Source organism: Malania oleifera, chromosome 2 (genome assembly GCF_029873635.1).
Source record: "Malania oleifera isolate guangnan ecotype guangnan chromosome 2, ASM2987363v1, whole genome shotgun sequence".
Lineage (NCBI taxonomy): Eukaryota > Viridiplantae > Streptophyta > Magnoliopsida > Santalales > Ximeniaceae > Malania > Malania oleifera.
This window is the reverse complement of record NC_080418.1, coordinates 64,652,519-64,675,872: the sequence shown is the minus strand read 5'-3', so window position 1 is coordinate 64,675,872 and position 23,354 is coordinate 64,652,519. Positions and strand designations below refer to the sequence as shown.

The 23,354-nt window shown below is 36.8% G+C and overlaps 1 pseudogene; it reads left to right on the top strand.

The window, feature by feature from the left end:
- Positions 1-20,778: 20,778 nt before the first annotated feature.
- Positions 20,779-22,169, top strand: LOC131148222 (glyceraldehyde-3-phosphate dehydrogenase, cytosolic-like; annotated as a pseudogene).
- Positions 22,170-23,354: the final 1,185 nt, after the last annotated feature.

The window sequence follows — 23,354 nt, the reverse complement described above, 5'->3', positions numbered from 1 at the left end:
TGGTTAGGAAAGCTAGGTGCATCGTCCTGTTAAGGCGTGTAGGTTGAGGTCCGTCTCGCTAACTGACCTAGTTAAGGTTGAGGTTAGCCCTGTGTTAATTTGACCTGGATGTAATCGGTATCGCTCCACCCTTAAGTGATCTATTAGTGGAATTCTTTAGCTTGCGAGCTAGAGGCGGGGACGTAGGCATAGTTGGCCGAACCCCGATAACATATCATGTGTTTGTGTATATCGTCGCACTTTATATTTACCTCACGTGTATGTTATTATGTGAATGATGCGTTTGATTTAAATTTCTGCATATTATATTTATCAGTCTATTTGGAACTGAATAGAAAGACCCTAGGTTGTTATACTCAGCTAACATCTAGTTCAACCTAGGAGAAAAGTTTAAAATTCCAATTCACCCCCCCCCTCTTGGGAATACACCAATTCTAATAGGGTCTTTCTAAGCAGATACAAATTCCATTGATATACAAAGCATGTCTGTAAAATGATTAAGAAAATAAATAATTAAACATACATGTGCGGAAATCAAAGTGAGGAAAGTAAAGAAGAGACACAATATTTGTTATTGGGGATCGGCAATCCTGCCTATGTCCCCGTCTTAAGCTAGTTGCTCAAGGATTCACTAAGTTCTCACTTTAACTAGGTGGAGTGATGCCACTTACACTCTCTTTATGGGGCGGAGACTCCCTAACTCAAATTATGGGGCTGGGCCACAACCAATTCAACTTATGAGGCGGAGACACCTCATCTCAATTACCAGGCTAAGCCAAACTGTGAACACTTTACATGATGGTGCCAATCCTAGCTCACCTATCTAGGTTTGAGCCAAATCGGGACTTTTCACAGTGCGAGACTTCCTCTTCAAGCCACGCCTAGAGTACAACAGATAATATTTTTTATACAAATAAAGTGCTTCTACAAAAGTAGATGATATACAAAATGCAACTCAAATGAACTCTTGTATGATAAGAGTTAATGCTTAGTAGAGTATATGGATTTTATCTCTAAAAAATAGGTTATCAAGAAATGTGAGAGACGATGATAAAAATGATCTTTGATTCAAATATATAAAAATCAGTAAGTCCTCTTCAAAGATCTAAACCTCAAAGAATATTATCTCCACAAAAATAATTTTCAACAATAAACTATAAGAGATAATGAAGATTAGCTTCACAAATTTATTTTTACAATAAGCACAAAAACAAGCTTTTGAATCTTGCAAAGAGGATGCAAAGATTCCCAAGTTGTAGATAGTTTTCCCAAGTAATATTTATCAAAGAAATAATATTGGAAAGACTCAAGCTTACTCTCTAAAAATGATTTTCAAAATATGAACGAGTATGAGAGAGAATCAGCTTTAAAGTGAATATAGTATGCCCACAAGAATGTATTCACTCAATCTACAAGTTGTAATAAATATGCAAACTGAAGAGAATGAATTTAAGAGCTCTTTCTAAGATGATTTTGCAAAGGCATAAATGAAAGAGTATAAGTGTATGCTTGTGTATGTGTGAGTGTAAGCAACGATAGCACAATAAATTTTGAGAGTATTTCAAGCTAATCAAGAGTATCTAATTGTGGTTTGGAATGGGTTATATATAAAGTTCCAAAAATCTGTACCGTTAGGGATGCGCTCGTCATTTTTAGAAATATTTAATTGAAAAATAATGATGTTTAGCAATGGAAAAGCAGGCTAATCATGAGAGCTTCGGTCGACTAAGCATGCTGCTGGTGAACTGAGTAAGGGCGATTTCAAAACATTTGATACATGGTCGGCTGTTGCATTAGGACCGTCGGCTAAGCACCAAAGGTCGGTCGACTGAGCATTTTACACTCACTTCGCTGGTCGACTGAGCAAAGTGCTAGTCGACTAACCATAAAGTAATTTCAAATTTTCTTGGTTTTCGGTCAACTGAGGAAGGTTTAGTAAAAATTCGATCGGTCGACTGAGTTAAATAAGTCACTTTTGGGTCGGTCAACTGTGCTAAGATGAAATCACAATTTAAGTCTTGTTTTGTCCTTATAATTTGTTAAAATGATTTTTTATGAAAACTTTGGTTCCTTAAGGTCAATCTATGGTCTCTATTTGAGCATTTACCCACACCATGCATGATACGCATTATTACACACCAAAACTAAAAATGAAATTACAAATGAATTAATTAAATGTTTTCATTCTTCTTTACTCTATAGTCTTCCATAGAATACACCCGATTGTATAGCTTTAAGTTTCGTCTTGACTTCCATTATCCATTCCCTTATGTGTGTTCTGGATTAAAAGCCTGGTCATATACTGAATACACACATAAGTAACTTGTGCTTTGTCAGCATCAAAATAGGAATTAGACTTTAGACAGCGCAAAATGACCATATTGTTTTAATTATTAATCCTACATATATAGCTCCAAAACATTTGCATAAAATTTTTTTTGGAGAGAATGACGAATCTAGTTTTATATGAAATATTATTATAATTTTTAGACTCACGTGGAATAAAGTATAAAATTTATGCGCTAGGTTCCCGAGTCAAACCATCGATGGATTAGGCCAAATTGTCATCAATTTCAGACAGAATGTAAATTTTTTAAATTCAGGTGTCAAACCATTGACAATCATAGTCAAATTGTCAATGGTTTCCTTGTTGCTTCTCAACACTTTGATTTTTTGCCATGTTCTCTCCTTGTACATGTATTTCATTCAGTATATGAGTCATATATCACAACATTGTAGTTGCCCAACAACTTGTGCTTAAAAGAGGTTGAAACGTTTTTAGCTAGTGGATGACTATAAAAGAAAAAAAGAAGTATGCAACTTGTTGCTAATTTTTTTTCTCTATTGGTTATTTTGTGTGTGTGTGTGGTTTTTTTTTTTTTTTTTTCTAGATTCTGCCTTGAACATCTTTCATTAAGAAAGGAAATGAGTTGTGTTATTTTCTGTATTGTTTTATTTTTTTTTTTAAAAAAAACAACAAAAAAAAAAAAAACATCATGGTATACATCTTTATAAAAAAATATGTCCCAACCTTTTGTATACATTTCTTTTATGCTTTTGTTCTGTCTTGTTAAGATTTAGTACGAAATAGAGACTCATTAAGTGTATTGGACTTTCATAAATGATATATCTATAAATATGTGATTCTAGCCATTGAGAATTCAAAATTAGGAGTGCCGCATTTGTGCATTGAGTTAGCATTTTTTATTCCTTAAATTATTTCAGTGTACCTCAACACTACTAAAATTCATGAAAATTGCCTACTTGGTGGCCAAATGCCAATGAATTTTGAAAACTCACGATTTTACCTATTTTGTATTTGGAAGGGTATTTCAAAAGGAGACCTACTAAAATCTACCAATATAATATCGTCTACACGAATGGAAAGTCGATGAATTGTATTTGCAGCTTGTCACAACTTGATACTCTCATAGGTACTCTCAATACAAGTGAGACAATCAATGAAGGAATCAATTAGCCCAAATTAGTGGAGAGATGTTGAGGGATACTGGAGCTCTCACATCAATAAATTAAAACCGCAATGATGATTCAACAGCTCCTACAAATAAGGAAAATTCAAATCAATATGGTAATAAATTTAAATTCTCACCAAAGAAGAAGATTCAAATCAGTACAAAGAATGCTTTAAGGGCAATTAAATCAATCCAAAAAAGGAATATTCAAATCAATAGAAAGACCTATCGATATCTTGACACAAAATCGTCGACAGATACATCGCTAGTTTTAGACAGAGGCTAATTTAGAAGGAAACTGTCAATCAAATCGTCGATGGTTACATTGCCAGTTTCAGACAGAAGTTCAATCAGAAGGAAATCGTCGATAATTTCATCAAACAATCGACGGTTTTGACTGAAACCGTTGATGGTTTCATCAAACCATCAACGGTTTTGACTTAGCCAATTTAGTTGAGGATCCTCTTATTTTGAATATCTTGAGATCTAATATGTGACTCATAATATCTTTTTATTTACAACCTTATCATGTTACTCTAATTTAAATACCACCCCTTGTATAGCCTAGGTGTTCACATAGTCATTCATTGAAATAAACAATATTATTTCTTTTAGTACAAAATCCTTAGCTTCATTTTTTCTTTAAATTGCACTCATGATTTTCTTCTAAGCATGCTTTCCTATTTACTTCAATCCTTTTTTTTTTTTTAAAGAAGGGCAGAACCTCCATTTATTTATTAATATACCCTCACTTTTGGCAGAGGAATATCGTGGTTACAAGACAAGTAATGGGAGATAACATATAGAAAAAACTTTAAAGCCTCCTAAAAACAATACCAACATGCAATCAAAACAGGACTACAAATCCAAACAAATCAAAACAAGGACCTACTAACCAATAAAACATCCCACACATCAAACCAAACATAAGAAAAAAAAAAAAAAAACAAACATATGTCAAAAGAAACCAGCTAAACATATCTCATATAAGTCCTACCCATCTTATCTAGTTTATACAAACCATTGATAACTCTAAGAAGTTGGCTATTATTTATAAACAAACTATTCCTCCCCACAGCACCATGTCGAGCCAATGCATCTGCTACTTTATTCCCTTTTCTGTACAAATGATTTATAGAAAAGTATACCCCCTCCAATAAATCAATAAGCTGCTCCCAAAAATCTCAAAAATACCACAAGGAGCACTTACTGGATCTTATCCAATTTACTACAATATTCGAGTCACATTCGATATCAATACTGGTATGTCCCAAATGTTTGCAAATCTTTATTCCTTCCACCACAACTCTCAATTCAGTTTCATCATTTGAACAAGAACCAAAATATTTTGAAAAGTAAAAAATAAAAGAACCTGTATCGTCTCTAAGGATGCCACCACCACCCGCCAATCCTGGGTTTCCAAAGCCACTCCCATCCAAATTTAGTTTCAATGTACCTTGTCTCGACTTTAGCAATCTCACACTGTGCATAGTTTTATTTATTTTATTCACAATTTGCACTTCCATATTCTACAATATCCGAACATCCACATCCTTTAACTGAGTCATTCTTATCATGTTCTTACCCAAAACTTCCACTCAATACTTAATGGACAACCACACATCTGCACTACTCTCCAATTTCCCCTCCATTCAAGCCACACATCTCCTTCTCCACAACCTCCAAACTATTAAACAAGGAATCAATCCCATCAATGTTCCTAATTAAGAGTATCGGGAAGCCCTATTAAACTACATTTGGTCTTTCCAAACCAGTAAGCAATCTTGAGAGATATTCCATTCTAATCAAAAACAACAAAGGAGACATAGGATTCCCTTGTCATAGACATTTTCTTCCCTAAAAAAAAAATCATGGTATCCTCCATTTATAAAAAGTGAGTAAGTTGGAGAAGAGATACATTGCATTATCAAATTCACCATAACCCCGAGAACTTCAGCTACTCCAGTATTTCCTTTATAAATTTCCAATACATAGTGTCATATGCTTTCTTGAGGTCCACCTTTAACATACATGTTGGTGGGACCCACTTTCTAGCATATTTCCTTACAATCTCTTGTACAAGGTAGATGTTTTCCACCATACTACGTTGTTTGAGAAATGCTGTGCTGGGTTTATAATCTCTTCAAGATAGGGGTTAATTCTCCCTACAATCACCTTAGCAATTACCTTGTACATCATATTACAGTAGGATATAGGTCTATATTCTTGGACCGAATTAGTATGATTTGATTTTGGAATTAGGGCAATGATCGTATGATTAATCTGTTTCAGCAATTTTCCTGTCTAAAAAAATTCCTTTACAGCTAAAGAGAACCCCGTCCTAATTATATTCCAGGACCTCTTGAAGAAGCAAGCTAAATACCCATCAAGTTTTGAAGATTTCAAGTCCCCAATGTTGAACACAATTGCCTTGATCTCCTTATCTGAAATAGGAATTATCATTTGAGTAGTCTGGCAGTCATTGAGAACTTCCCCTCTGGCCACAACTCTCGGATCTATAGATTCTGTTGCCATCTCCTTACTCAACAGTTCCTTATAAAAAACTAGAAATTCCTCCACTACTTGTTGTTGAGATATCATTTGATTTCCATCACTTGTTTTCATTGCAGTAATATGGTTCCTACTCACATTCCTTCAATTTAAGGCATGAAAGAACGTTGTACCTTTTTCAGATTCTTTAAGGTACTTTGCCTTTGCTAATTGAGCAAAAAACAGTTTGCTTTCCTTTGAGGTTCTGTTTGCTTCTCCTTTTTTTTTTTTGTGCCAGTCTACTCTTTAGTTCATCATCCCCAGGAGAGTCATGGAGCATCTTATTAGCTTTGGTGTATTTCCAATAGGGTGGGTGAATTGGAATTTTAAAACATATCTCCTAGGTTAAATGAGATCGTTGTATAACACAACCTAGGGTCTTTCTAATCATACACCAATTGCAGCATAAATTAAATCATGCACAACATTCACAATATAACGTACATGTGCGGTAAATATAAAGTGCAGAAATATAAATAGACACACGATATATTATCAGGGTTCAACCAATACTGTCTACGTCCCCGCCTCTAACTCGCAAGCTCGAGGATCCACTAATGCTCACTTAACGGATGGAGTGGAACCGGTTACAACTAGGTCAATTAACGAGGCAGAGCTCAACTTATACCTTACCAAGATGGTGCACCTAACTTTCCTAATCGAGTCTAAGCCAGTCTAGCACTATTCAACAGGGCTAGTTTACCTCTTCAGGCCCATGCCTGGAATACAACAAATGTAAATAAAATTTTATGTGCACGGAAATGCTTCTTAATCAAGTTGAAATGTACCATTATGCACAATATAATCAATGCACACCAAACATGTATGAACTTTAAGCTCGGTGCTCTTTGTGTGCAATCAACATTCAATAAGATGTATAATCTCAAATATGTGCAGAGTGTTCTAACAAGCTAATCATTAAAAGCAAAGTATATCAAATCTCAATATCAGATTAGTGTTTCAAAGATGCTAGAAATAATATTCAAATGAACTCAAAAATATTTTCTCAAATGTATCTAGCACAAGAGTTGTTTGAAATTAAGCTTTGTAAAATATTTTTGCACACAAAAGTATAAGCCCAAATGAGCATTGCAATGTTAATGCAAACTTTCTTAGCTATATGATTTTTCCCAACCAAAGATTTATCAAATGAAATCGAGGGAAAATCTAGCTCCACCCTCAATATGAAAATCAAATGTGTAATATACAAATGAGGGTTTCTACCACAATATAACAAACAATAAACACTCACAAGGCAAGATTTCTCAAAGAAATGAAGGTATTTGAGTGTTATGGGATTGGAATGAACAAATAGGGTTTAGGAAATTTGAGAGAGTTTTTAGCTAATCCTATTTGCTAATCACCACTATTCTAAGCAAATGAACTCCTATATATAGAGAGAGGTCAAATTATGACCATTGGGGACACCAAGGGTATTATTAAATTTGTTTTAAAATCCATTAAGAAAATTAACCTTGTTTACTTAATTTTAACTCGGTTAAAATTAATTCAAGCTGAGAGTTCAGGTGCCTGAATAGACTCAATCAAAAAATCAATTTTTTAAGGTTTGGGTGCCCAAATTTAGGGTTGCTTGGCTGAACAAAAGTCAGAAGAATTTTGTTTGAGGTTCGGGTGCCCGATACAAAGTTTGGTTAACCGAACGGTCCACTTCGGTGGTCTGAGGCCTTTCTAAACGCGAACATTCGGGTACTCAGGTTGGTGAAAAGCACTCTAACATGGGTTCGGGTGACTGAGGATGATACGTTCAAATTTGTTTGGTTTATTGAACAAAAATTCATCAAGTTGACTTGTCCAGGGTTCGATCGCCTGAGGCGTATTAAAAGCCACATGTTTGGTCACCTGAGCTCTCACAGTAATTTTCATTTTTTAAGTCCAATTTTGCCTCTGTTAATTCCCCTGATATTTTAAGTGATGTTGGGGACTTTCTTACATGCAAGTGCTGGGATCTTAGGTCTTTTTAAGGCATTTTTAAGTATGCCAAAAAACCTAGCATTGGTCGACCTTCGATCGAGCGAAGGGTGATCCCTAAGGTCTCTTTAAGGTCTTGAGCTTATAGATCCTACATGCATGATATGCAGATTATTACGAACATTTTCTTAATTAAAAATTACAGACCCAAGTAGAAAATAGAATGAATAAATATACCAGGTCTTCTTCTCTTCAAGTCGCCGCATGCCATCAATATGATACAGTTAGTATAATCCTGCACACAAACTTGAAGGTCATCAAAGACAAAGAGTATTTGTCATTATCAAAATTGGGAATGACCTATAAGGTCAAGAATCTTCCCCTTTTTGATGATGACAAATACTTGTCTACTTCTCCCCCTTTTGGCGACAACAAAAATGGCCTAAATAAACATTTAAGTATATTGGCAAATAAAAGATAATTATCATTCATATACAGGATATGGTTTGAGAATGTTTTAAGAAAATTCGGCAACATGGCGTTTGAAAATAGAACATTACCCAAAAATATGTTTGTATGGAAATGACCTGATTGAGTTCAAATATATACTTATCCACAATACTCAACTCAAATAGTCCAGTATGGATTAAAACAGTCACGCCCTGAACCCGGTAATGGGACCCAGGGGTGAATAAGTAATCTAACCTATCCCTGTATCATACAAAACATCAATGATACACTATAATGAATGAGGTTCCAACCCCGTGGGGTTCCTGTACACCCTATACACATTCATATATATAAAAAATAGGCAGCAGAAACTGTTCTTTCCATACATACATTGTACCATACAAGAGTCTATACAAAAGGAGTCTATGCTCCATAATACAAAACACAAACCCAGGTGTCAGCCAATAACCCAAAAATGACAATCCAGTTACAGTCCTAGTACTTACATAAGTACTTTTTGTAGTACATCGAACACTACTCTCCAAACACAAAGACGCTAGTTTTGGTTACTCGAAGGACCTGAAAAACATGTACGTACGATAGGGGTGAGACATTTCTCAATAAGGCAAATCTAGGTTATATCGGTGTGTGGCATATGAGTGTTATCATGACATAAAACATATGCAATCCAACGCAACTCCAGTATTCACACCAAAAAGTTCTAGTATAGTGCATATCACTCACACACACATGATCAATTAACCCGGTGTCGTCACACCCTTCGGCTTGAAGCCGGCCCGCATTACACAGCATCCCCGGCACATAGCGTAGCCCTTGGCTCCCATTGCATCATACTGGTACAACTGGTGGATCTACACCCTTCGGTGATTAGTTGGTAAGGCTTATGCTCTTGGATATAGAGCCGAACACTTTTTCCAAACATGGCAGGTGATATTTCAAACCCTAGGATATAAAGCCGAACACCCTTTCGCAACCTGGAATAATTCGGAACCTAGTTCCTATTTCATTGTAGCAAAACACAACTCATGCATGTTTATATAACCAAACAATCCACACCCATTTGGTAATATAAAATCATGATTTTTCAAAAATATAAAATTTAAACAAGTCAAGGCACGACCATCCCTATAACATAATATATATATCACAATATATTCACGGCTTTCCAACGAAACTATAGATACAACCCAATGCCCCTTTTTTCCCAAAATTGTAACATGAGAAACCCATAATTTTACCCATTCGATTTCCCCAAACGAGTAACCAAAACGCACACAGGACCATGAACCATAATTCTACCGAGTCCGATTTTAAAATTAACCAACATACACAGAATCCCCTTAGCTTTCCCTAAAAATCCAAACCCGAACACTATGACTCCTAAATAGCGAACCTAGTTCCCAAAACCTATAAATCACAGTACAAAACATACTCACAATTCCATTCCCTACAAAACTACCAGAACAGAAATGAAAACCCCTTACCTCGATTTTTAGTCGAAACCTGAAAATGCTCGAAATGAAGATCCATACCACAAATCTCGAAGAGAATCCTTCCCTGATCCTCGTAGTAACATCAGATTGTCGATTGAAGAAACGATCAGTGAAGAAATAGAGAGAGAGAGAGAGAGAGAGAGAGAGAGAGAGAGAGAGAGAGTGAATTTTTAGTTCTTAGAGGGAGAGAGAGATAGAGAGAAATTAGCTAACTTAGCTCAGAAGCAACCCAAATGGATATTTATAACACCTTTGACTAGGCCAACCTCGTCGACAAGGCGGCGTCTTCGTCGACGAGTCAGCAAAATGAGTTCATCGATGAAGTGATAAGCTCGTCGACAAGCCTGAAATTTTTAGATTTCCTGAAACCCCTCAGTTTCTCCTCGTCAACCAGCACCTGCATTTCGTTGCTGAGTAATAGAAGGGCCTTCGTTGACGAATTCTGGCTTCGTCGACAATGCCTGTTCAATTACTATTTTACCTATCTCTTGTTTATTTATTCCATATATCTTGGTTCGGATTCTTATAACCTCCCCTCCTTACCAAAATTTCTTCCTCGAAATTTGCAATCTCTCGTTCACGAACTCATTCACATTCAGATACACACTCAACTCTAGAAAGAACCAGCGGCTATTTACATCGAAGCCCCATCACAATACATAAACACCCTCACTTATGCTAGAGGAATACCGTGGTTACACACATAAACCATCTAAGAAGTTCACAATAATACACACTCCCAATGACTAACCACCTATCCGAACACCGTAGTAGGGTATTACATACATACTCAGAATAATTGTGGATACTTCCGGCGTATCTCTGCTTCCAATTCCCAAGAAGCTTCCTTAACCTCGTGATTTTGCCATAATAACTTTACTAGTGGTATGTCCTTGGTACGTAACTTCTGAACTTTACGGTCCAGAATCTGAATGGTACCTCTTCGTACACTAAAGTATCCCCAATCTCCAAGTCCTCATAACTAATAATATACTATGGATCCAATGCGTACCTCCTCAACATGGATATGTGAAACATATCGTGGATCCTCGATAGCGCTGGGGGTAGTGCAATCTTGTAGGCTACTGAACCCACTCACTCAAGAACCTCGACTGGTCTAATAAACCTCGAACTCAGCTTGCCCTTCTTCTCGAATTTCATCACCCTTTTCATTGTAGTGATCCTCAGAAATACTTTACCCCCCACTTCAAATTCCAACTCATAGCGGCAAACATCCGCGTAACTTTTCTGCGAACTCTAAGCCGATCTAATCCTATCTCGGATCAAACCCACCTTCTCAAATGCCTGTTGTACAAGTTCAGGTCCTAACACTTGATGTTCACCAACCTCATCCCAATACAAAAGAGATCAACACCTCCAACCATACAGAGCTTTGAATGGTGCCATCGCGATACTGGCCTGGAAGCTATTGTTATAAGTGAACTCCACCAATGGTATAAACTATATCTGACTACCACCAAAGTCTAACACACAAGCTCGTAACATATCCTCTAAGATATGTATTGTTCTCTCTGACTGTCCATCAGTTTGAGGGTGGAACGTTGTACTGAAAGTAAGATTCGTCCCCAGTGCTTCCTATGAGTTCTTCCAGAATCAATAGGTAAACCTCGGGTCTTGATCTGAAATAATGGACATTGGTACCTCATGCATCTTGACTATATCATGCACGTACAAGTCTGCTAGCCTACTCAAAGAGTAGATAACCTTCATCGGAACAAAGTGAGAAGATTTTGTCAACCTATCCACGATGAACCAAATGGCATTTTTCCCGTGAAGCGTTGGGGGCAATACGATCACAAATTCCATGGAAATACGCTCCCGTTTCCACTGCCACAAGCTTCGACTTTTGACTCAACACATCAGCTACCACGTTAGCTTTCCTAAGGTGATAACTGATGGTGCAATCATAGTCTTTGATCAGCTCAAGACACCTCTACTGCCTTATGTTCAACTCCTTTTACGTGAAAAATTACCTGAGGCTTTTGTAATCAGTGAAAATCTTGCACTAAACACCATACAGGTAGTGTTTCTAGATTTTCAACCCATAAACTACAACAGTCAATTCTAGATCATGCGTAGGGTAATTCTTCTCATATTCCTTGAGTTGCTGAGAAGCATAAGCTATTACCTTACCCTGTTGCATGAGCACACATCCCAAACCCTTCAGAGATGCGTCACTATAGATCACAAAACCGCCATCTCTAAAAGGAATGGTCAAAACCATAGCAGTAACCAATTGCTTTTTCAACTCCTCGAAACATTGCTCACAATCCTCGATCTAATCAAACTTCACCCTCTTCTTGGTCAATCATGTCAGAGGTTCGGACAATTTAGAGAATCCCTCTATGAACCAATGATAATAACCCGCCAGTCCTAGAAAACTACGAACCTCTTGCACACTCGTCGGTCTCACCCAATCGACCATAGCTTCAATCTTGCTATGATCAATTGAGATACCGCCTTTAGACACCACATGGGCTAAAAGTGCGACCTAATTCAACAAGAACTCACACTTCTTTACCTTAGCATACGTCTTCTTCTTCCGCAAAACCTGTAGCACAAACCTCAGATAATTTTTATGCTCTTTCGAACTCCTCGAATATACTAAAATATCATCGATAAACACCACTACAAACTTATCCAGGTACTCATGGAAAACCCTGTTAATAAGATTCATGAACACTGCCAGAGCGTTCATCAACCCAAAAGGCATGACTAAGAACTCGTAGTGGCCATATCTAGTTTGGAAAGCAGTCTTCGCAACATCTTCAGATCAAACCCTCACCTGATGATACCTTAACCGTAGATTGATCTTCGAAAAGACCTACGTCCCCTGTAACTGGTCGAAGAGATCATCAATACAAGGCAAAGGATAACGATTCTTTACAATCACCTTGTTGATCTCACGGTAATCAATGCACATGCGCATCGACCCATCCTTCTTCTTAACAAACAAAACTAGAGCTCCTCAGGGCGAAACACTTGATCGGATAAAGCCCTTGTCCAGTAATTCCTGCAACTGCTCCTTCAACTCATGAAGTTCAGCTGGAGCCATTTGGTACGGAGCTTTAGAGATCGGTGCCTTGCCAGGTAGCAACTCTATCGTAAACTCCACCTCACGATCCAGAGGTAAACCGAATAAGTCTTTGGGAAACACATCTGGGAACTCGTTAACTACTCAAATATCCTCAAACTTCAACTCATCCTGTGGCTGTTCCCTCACGCAAGCTAGGTACCCCTAACATCCATCCAAGAGTAACCTCCTCGCCTGTAATGTCGATAGGACCTGTGGCGTTAAACACACACACGATCCTACAAACTCGTACTCCTGTTCCTCAAAAGGTCTAAACACTACTACCTTTCCATGACAGTTGATCATAACATAATTGGAGGATAACCAATCCATTCTCAGTATGACATCGAACCCCAACATGTCGTATACCATAAGATTCGTTGGTAGAAGTCTTCACTAAACAACCACTGGGCAGTCTTCTAACATCCTCCTACAGAACGATACACTCTTACATGGTGTAACTGTAGACAATTATTCATTCATAACTTGGGTCTCAACTCCACACAGTTTTACAAAATTAGCAAATATAAAGGAGTGGGTCACACCCAAATCAAATAAAACCACACCTCTATTTAAAAGCAACATCATAGTACCTGCCACCACATTCCCCACATGCTCAGCATCCGTTGGAGTAAGCGAGTATACCCTTGCCGGAGCAGTGTTTGCCTGATAAGTTCCCTGAGATACCTGATTACTTCCCCAATTCTAACTCGAAGCGAGCATACCCCTCTTTGGTGCGTGACAATCTCGAGCCATGTGACCTGACTGGCCACAGTTGTAGCAATTAGCCCCAAATGGCTAGCATTCACTACTATGCCATCTATGGCACCTGGTACAATGATCACCTGACTTACTCACATGAGAACTCTGATGCTCGGTATTTTGGTGGTAACCCGAGCTCTTGTTCCTCTTCTTCCATGATCCCTAACGAGATGTCGACTGAGAACAGAAGGTACTAGCCTCTTTTCAATTTCTGATCCACCTTATCCTCTTGAATGCTAGTCTCAATCACAACGACCTTATCCACTAAAACCAAAAACTTATGGATCTGCAACATACCCACTAATCTACGGATGTCCTTCCTCAGGCCCTTCTCAAACCTCTGAGTCTTCTCGTACTCGTTTGAGATTAAACACGACACAAAACAAGATAGCTCTATATACCAAGCAGCATACCCCTACACCGTCATATTTCCCTGAGTCAGAGCAGAAAACTCATTCGCTTTAGCATCACGTGTGGAGGTCGGGAAGTATATTTCAAAGAACACCTCCTTGAAATGGCTCCATGTCATCTCAATAGAACCATCTCTCTACTTCTCAAGAAGACACATCGCAGTCCACCATCGCCCTACCTCCCTAGACAATTGGAAGGTAGCATAGAGGACTCTCTGCCTATCTGAGCAGTGTAAGACCTCCAGAATTCTCTCAATCTTCTCAACCCAGTCCTCTGCTATCATCAGATCATGTCCTCCTGAGAACGTCGGAGGGTGCATACATGGGAACCTCTCGATGGTACACCCCGCAGCAGTAGGAGAGCATTTGCGTCTCCTAACACTCCACCTGATCTCCCACATAACCTACCTTGTCAATGCTTGAGGCACAAAAGGAGACTCATCACTCGCAGTCTCCTCAGAGCCACTTCCCAAGTTGTTATCCTTGGGCTCCATTCTGAAAAAAAGATAGGAATCTATTAATACTCCCACATCATGTATAGTTAACATAATTATATACCACTAATCATGTTAACTACCACCTGACGGTTCCAAGTCTATCCTATCACACCGACACGAAAATCATTAATGGTTTGCCATGATTTTATTGAAATCATCATTCCAGGAAAAACATAGAACACTGCCAACGATTCTCTATCTAGCAATGAAACAGCCCTCGACCTATTCTACCCATTTCGTACATCCTATGCTTTGGTGTGTACACATAGCTATACCTAACCAAGTCTACAAGACCTAACAACTTGGTTAGCTTTGATACCAAGTTGTCACGCCCCGAACCCGGTAATGGGATTGAGGGGTGAATAAGTAAACTAATTTGTCCCTATATCATACAAAACATTAATGATACACTATAATGAACGAGGGTTCGACCCCATAGGATTCCCGTACACCCTATACACATTCACATATATAACAAATGGGCAGCAAAAACTGTTCTTTCTATACATACATTGTAAAATACTGGAGTCTATCAAAAAGGAGTCTAGGCTCCATAATACAAAACATAAACCTAGTTTTCAACCAACAACGCAAAAATGACAACCCAGTTATAGTCCTAGTACTTACACAAGTATTTTCTGTAATACACTGACCACTATGCTCCCAACACAAGGACGCTAGTTCTGGTTGCTCAAAGGACCTAAGAAACATGTACGCACGATAGGGGTGAGACACTTCTCAGTAAGGCAGATCCAGGTTATATCGATGTGTGGCAAATGAGTGTTATCATGACATAAAACATACATAGTCCAATGCAATTCCAATATTCTCACAAAACAGTTCCAATATAGTGCATATCACTCACACACACATGATCAAGTAACCCAGTGTCGTCACACCCTTCGGCCCGAAGCTAGCCCCTATTACACAACGTCCCCAACACATGGCGTAGCCCCAAGCTTCTATGGCATCATACCTGTACAACTAGTGGATCCACACCCTTCAGTGATCAGCCAATAAAGCTCACGTCCTCGGATATAGAGCTGGACACTCTTGCCAAACATGGAAGGTGATATTTCACACCCTCGAATATAGAGCTGGACACTCTTGTACAACCTGAAACAATTTGGAACCTAGTTCTTATTTCATTGTAGTAAAACACAACTCATGCATGCTCATATAACCAAACAATCCACACCCATTTGGTAATCTAAAGTCATGATTTTCCAAAAATATACAGTTTAAAAAATTCGAGGCACGGTCATCCCCATAACACAATATATATATATCATAATATATTCACAGTTTTCCAACGAAACTAGAGATGCAACCCAATGCCCCCTTTTTCCTAAAACTGTAACATGAAAAACCCATAATTTTACCCATTAGATTTCCCTAAATGAGTAACCAAAACACGCACTAGACCGTGAACCACAATTCCACCGAGTCCGATTTCAAAAATAAATGACATAAACAGAATCTCATTACCTTTCCCCAAAAATCCAAACCCGAACTCTATGACTCCTAAGCAGCAAACTGAGTTCCCAAAACCTATAAATCACAATACAAAACTTACTCACAATTCCATTCCCTACAAAACTACCAGAACTAAAATGAAAACCAAGCCTTACCTCGATTTTTAGCCAAAACCCGAAAATGCTCGAAATGAAGATCTATTTCACAAATCTCGAAGAGAATCCTTCCCTGATCCTCGTAGTAACGTCGGATCGTTGATTCAGCCAATGATCGGTGAAGAAATATAGAATGAGAGAGTGAATTTCAAGTTCTTAGAGAGAGAGAGAGAAAGAAAAAGAGAGAGAGAGAGAGAGAGAGAGAGAGAGAGAGAGAGAGAGAGAAATTAGCTAACTTAGTTAAGAAGCAACCCAAATGGATATTTGTAGTACCTTTGAATCGGCCAACCTCGTCGACTAGGCAGCATTTTCATCGACAAGTCAAAGAAGGGAGTTTGTCGACGAAGCGATGGCCTCGTTGATGAGCCTGAGATTTCTAGATTTCCTAAAACCCCTCAGTTTCTCCTTATTGACGAGCACCTACATTTCGTCGTCGAGTAATAGAAGGGCCTTCGTCAACAAATTCTAGTTTCGTCGATGAAGCTTGCTCGATTACTATTTTACCCTTCTCTTGTTTATTTATTCCATATATCATGGTTTGGGTTCTTACAAAAATAATAAACAAGAGTATAATTATCAATATGCAAGAGATATAATAGTCATGCATGGCAAACCATAAACAAATTCACAGAAAATGAAATATAGTAATGAAACACACAAACTATATAATTGGTCATTAAAAGGTTCAAATGACATAACAAACATGATTAGACCAGAAATATACACAAACCATTGCAATTGAAACATATCATAAGACTAGTGAAAGATTTGAGTTAAAAGCACACGATATATGGTACCAAATAGTAGGTTTGAGCATAAAAACGATCTAACTAGTTCATATGCATTTCATGTATTATCAATGAACCAGTTATGCAATGCAACACCCTTAAGAGGTTTCATGACATAAAATTTTAATACAGAGAAAGCACAAGTCATGAAGGCTTTTAAGCACACAAGCAAGACATAAAATATATTTTATATAAGTTCAATTCTTGCTTTCGTAAATGTATATATATATAATATATATAAATATATATAGATATACATATGTATAAAAATATATCCCCTTAAAATTTTCAGTAAATATTGGGGGCATATGCCTGTTGAAAAAAAAAAAAACTTTAATTCAAAACAAACAAGCATAAATTTTCTTGTTTGTCAATGAAGCGCATACTACAATATAACTAGAAAATCACAACCATAATGATCCTAAAAATTTAACAATCACATGCAAGATCATATGGCAAATCAAATGACAGTGGCAAATCAACACGATTCAATTTATGATTTTCAATATATTCATTTTATTTAAGCACAAGCCACACTTGATTCAAAACAGATCTAAGCTAAAAGTATTTGAGAGCATAACAAGATGAATATTTAATTTTAGATGTTCCCCTTATCGATTTGAATTCATGCATAGATACAATTAGATGCTTATACTAGATAGAGAATTATTTCATTATACCTAGTAGTATAAGTCATCAATCCAAATTTTTAAAATCAACTATACTGAGTATTTGTCAATTACATTTGTCACTTGATTAGTATAGTTGTCCCTATAGACCATAGATGCATTAGAGAGTATATATTAAGGCATGCTATGTAGTTCATGACCCAAGAACATTCCATATCAAATCATAGAACATCAAGTGCAGGATATAATGTTCAGGAATTTTCAAAAGAGCCTCAATATTTCAAAAAGGGAAGTGATGCATATAAGTCATTTATGCGCTTTCTATAGGGATGGAGCTGAGCTCCCCTAATCATTGGATGATTATGTGAGGATAAAGTTTAATATTCAATTAGTTTTCACTCATCCTTTCAAAAAATGTTTTAACATTAATTTTATTATAATCATCTTTAACACAAAGTTTTGGTTTGGGAAAATTCCTGTTGAAATTTTGGCAGCATGTCGTCTGTAAATCGAACATTTTTCCATAAAACTTGTACCTGATAGGTTCAAAAAAGCAATTTATAATTAAGTTCAAGGCACACGAGTACCCATATCCATTACCAACATGCAATACACATCACTACATCTGCCATGTAGGAGGCTTTCAATACAAGCATACTTCCTAGTAATTCAACCAACAACTCATAAAAGAAATGAACTATCCAACAGATGATGTGAATAGTAACTAACAATGGATAGTTATGAGATTAGTGCAGAGTTGTTCTTATAAGAGCATACAGACATATAAGCATAAATAAAAATTGAGAGCATTTTAGTGTATATAGATATGAAAGATAAAGGCTCCCCCTCGATTATGCACTTGACTCATTTAGTGTCTTTTTCTTATTTTTCAAATCATTTAGCCAAGAGATCTAAATTTTTAATGATTTAAGCTTGGCTTTGAATGCATAGGCTTTAACGGATCAAAAAGTCACAATCAATATTCTTTCAATGTACAAAGTCTATAACTGCCTCATTTCTTATGATTTACGATACATGAGAGAGGCACAAGTTGGAATGGCTTTCAATTTAAACTACACGGGTATATGTCTACTTGAATTTCATGCATCCATCTGGATTGAGACCTAGTGCAACCAACTTAGCCATTTAACTCATCTTTAAGGATATGAAGCTCTAAAGAATATGACTTAATGATTTGAGAGCTTGTGAAGGGAAGATAAATAAATACTCTTAAGGATTACAATTTATGTTAAGTTTGAAGAGTATTCATCATGAGTGGGCATGATTTTGGACATTTGCGTGGAATTGAATATGTCCAACAGTTTAGGCAAGAGAGCATTTATGAATATATGAATTTTCTTGAACAATGCTCTTTAGAGAATGGAAAGTATCCTATAGATATGATCATGATTTGTAGTAAAGATACAAACCAATGAGAGAATGGATCTTTACCATATGTGATCATGGTTTAGTAAAGATTTCCTGTGGAGGAGATGAGCTAAAATTAGAGGTTTTAATGAATTAAGCACAAAGGGATTTTATTATAATTCAATCACTACAAAAAAACTAGTTTTTAGTGACGAAATTATTAGTGAAGGATTCAAATTTGTTACTAATAGTAGGGTATTAGTGACGGTTTTAGTAACCGTCACTAATACGACACTATTAGTGACGAATTTGAATCCGTCACTAATAGTTTCGTTACTAAAACTGGAAAATATCAGGCGAAAATATTTTTCGTGCAAAAATCATTCCGGGAAAATATTAGTGACGATTAAATAACCATCACTAATATTATTTAAAAAAAAGTAAATTTTTTTAGTTTAGCGTATTAGTGACGAATTTGTATATTCGTCACTATTACCCAGTTATTAGTGACGGATTTGAAAACCGTCACTAATAATTCCTTTTTGTTAAAAAAAATTAAAAATTTTTAGTTCAGAGTATTAGTGACAAATATTGATATTCGTTACTATTGCCTCAATATTAGTGATGGATTTGATAACCGTTACTAATAATTCCCATTTTTAAAAAAAAAAAAATTAAAATTTTAGTTCAGAGTATTAGTAACGAATATAGAAATTCATCACTATTGCCCATTATTAGTGACGGATTTGGGAATCGTCACTAATAATTCATTTTTTTTAAAAAAAATTAAAATTTTTTAGTTTAGAGTATTAGTGACGAATATAGAAATTTGTCACTGTTGCCCCATTATTAGTGACGGATTTGGGAATCATCACTAATAATTCATTTTTTAAAAAAATTAAACATTTTTAGTTCAGAGTATTAGAGACGAATTTAGAAATTCATCACTATTGCCGCATTATTAGTGACGGATTTGGGAATCGTCACTAATAATTCCCTTTTTAAAAACATTAAACATTTTTAGTTCAGAGTATTAATAACGAATATAAAAATTCGTCATTATTGTCCCATTATTAGTGACGGATTTGGGAATTGTCACTAATACTTCCCTCTTTTAAAAAAAGAAAAAAATTATCTGAAATTATTAGTGACGAATTTGAATTTTCGTCACTATTAATCCCTTATTAGTGACGGCTCTCCAAACCATCACTAATAGTCATACATTGAAATTAAAACCCGCGCATTCCCCCAATCTTCCTCACTCCTTTCCCTCCCATCCTCTTCCTTTCCCTTCTTTCCCCAATCTCCGTTGTGGCCGCGTTGCATCACAACCATGCTCTTTGTCCTTCCGCCCACTGTCGCCATCTCCATCCTCATTGCCCTCCCCCCCATCGACTGGATCGCGTGTGCTAAGTCCCTGTTCAGACCAGGCCAGTATTTGCAGCACACTGTCGCCTTTGTCATCTCCCCGCCTTCGTCGCAATAACTTAGCGTAACGTCGTCCGCATCATCGGGGAAGCACCAGGAGGTCTCAGATCCCTCGCTGCCAACACTGACGTCACCGTTGTGCTTCGCTGCAACCGGCGCCGCTTCCTCTGCCTGCTTCTTCAGGTCCCTCACCTGACGCACCACTTTTGTTAATTTTTGGGGGAGGAGGCCGTGGAGAGTGGCGAGGTGGGCGAGATGTCGCCGCCAGTGTCTCCGTTCAGCTTCGCTATGTTTCTTGACTTAGTCAAGAAATTGACAGATTTTGAGCATTTTGAGCTGGAGGGTAACCCAGTGATCTCAGTCGAGGAATTGACAGGGGTATTACATCTATTTTCTTGATATTTTTTTTATTTTTTTTTCTTTGTCATTACCATTTTATTTTTATTTTTGTTTATCTGACTTATGCATCTGCTTGTGTTTGTGTTGCCCTATATAAAATTACCTGCTTGTCGAAGAAATGGATCAACATGTTCATTAGAAGCATCTGGTTGATCCACATATAGTTATGGCTCAAGGAGTCGTTGAAGTTGCTAATATCTTCAATAATTTATTTATCATCTACAAAAAATATTGTTGATGGTCCAATAAACAAGGACTAGAGAGGTGGAAGAGCTACTGCTTCCAACATTATTCCTAGCAGCACTAGGGCTGCCAAGGTATAGTTATTAAAATGCATTTTTCGCTCGCAGCAATATTGGTCTTTGAATGGATATTAAAGCTTTGCTTAATGCTCTCCTTATTTGGAATTTGTAGAACATGATGGAAAAACTAATAGCATAGTTATTTTATATTTTGGGTTTTCTTAATGTTCAATTTTATTCGAAAAATTAATGCAAGTTGCAGTCAGCCAGTCGCACTGCCAAAATTGTGCAGCTTGAATAATTAGTATTTAATTTTCATTTTCACGTAGGCTGTTGGAAACGTGCTGCCTGCACTAAATGGTAAATTGACCGGAATGTCTTTCCATTTTCCCACTGTCGATGTTTCGGTTGTTGACCTAACTGTTAGGTTGGAGAAGGCTGCCACTTATGAACAAATCCAAGCTATTATCAAGTATGTGATGGAAACCTTTTCATGTGCTCGGCATAATTAAATGGTTGCAATTTCTTTTTTCTAATTTTCTTTGTCTACTGTTTTCTGATCCACAGGGAGGAGGCCGAGGGCAATCTCAAGGGGATCATGGGTTACACTGAAGATGATGTGGTGTGTACAGACTTTGTGGGTGATAAAAGGTTAGGATTGCCATCTTTGCTTCTGGGTTATATTTTATATTCCTTCTTCAACATTTTATTAGGTTGTGGGATTTTTGGTTGCATGGGTATCTGTTTGAAGTATAATTTATCCTCTTGTATTTTTTCTTGAAATTCATTCAACAGATGTTTTTTTCATTTTGAGATTAAATGAACGGAAGCAAGATTTTCATTGCAAGCATGGCGCAAATTCCTTTTTTGTGCTTTCTTCAAGATTTTGGTATTTGGGTTCACTCTTTCAGGTCAAGCATATTTGATGCAAAGGCTAGGATTGCTTTGAATCCCAATTTTGTTAAGCTCGTCTCATGGTACGACAACGAATGTGGTTACAGGTAATTCCACTCTTTTAATACTCTAAAATCATAGTTTCAGCTTGTATTGCCACAAGGTTTGCATTGAGTGTTTGATGGGTAATTATATTGCCATTTTGTATCAAGTATTTCAAAAAAAATGGTGACTGGAAACACTAACTGATACAGTAATAAAACAATTAATCATTTACGTCAACAATGAATGCATTGGTCTCATGCCATTATTTGATAGTGGCAAAATTATTGATACGAGTATGTTTTTATTTATGCACATTCAATGCTATGGATATATATTCGACAGATAGGTGCTTCAGTGCAAAAATAAGGGGTTGGTCTGAAGCAAGCTCGGGCATGGTTTTTCTTCCAACAGCTGATATCTCGAGTCAATGACTACCAGTCTGCTAGTCTGCCAGTCTATGGTATTGTTCTTCATCTATCTTGGTTATAAAATGACTTAATTCTCTATATTACAAGTTCTCAATATGACTTTAGCTCAACATGAAAAGTTCATTCAGCATTCGCAGAAAATTTGTCACTGATGGAAGCATCGCTCAGTCTCAAACTTTGAGACTTTGGCTGTTCCAATTTAACCAACTCACTAGTATGGTTCATGAGTCAATCACTATTCGACCTAGAAAGAGTAATATATTCTTGACAATCAAAGTGTAGAAGGAAAAAAAATATGCTTACTAATTAATAAATGATGAGTGTCACTTAATGGTCATAATAGCCTAATTTCAGGATTTTCCTATAGGCTTACAAGAAGATTGCCAAGTGAAGCACATGATGAGTATCATTTAAACTAATCTCGCCTGGCCTAAAGCTGATTATTTTGAGGTAAAACAAATTATTCTTAGAAAATTACTGAAATAAAATGCACGAACAAACATCATCGAGGCTAATATGGAAAACGATTTGAAGCAAATATTAGGTTTTGTTTAGGTTTATTTTAATTTCTGAAGTTCTTGGGACTTTAGTTAGAGAAACATAACATAAAAAGAGTCTTATTCTAATTCTCCTAGTATCTTGACAAGGGTAGATAGATTTCATAGCCATTGAAGCGAGTCCTCGTCATTGGTCAATGTCATCTTTGCTCTAAAACGATTGTGGTGCACATCAACGATGTGATTCTATATAGCTAATCATTTTGTGTTTTTATCCTTTGCTATATCATAGTAATTGGGGATAAGTATAGAAGAATTCTAAATTT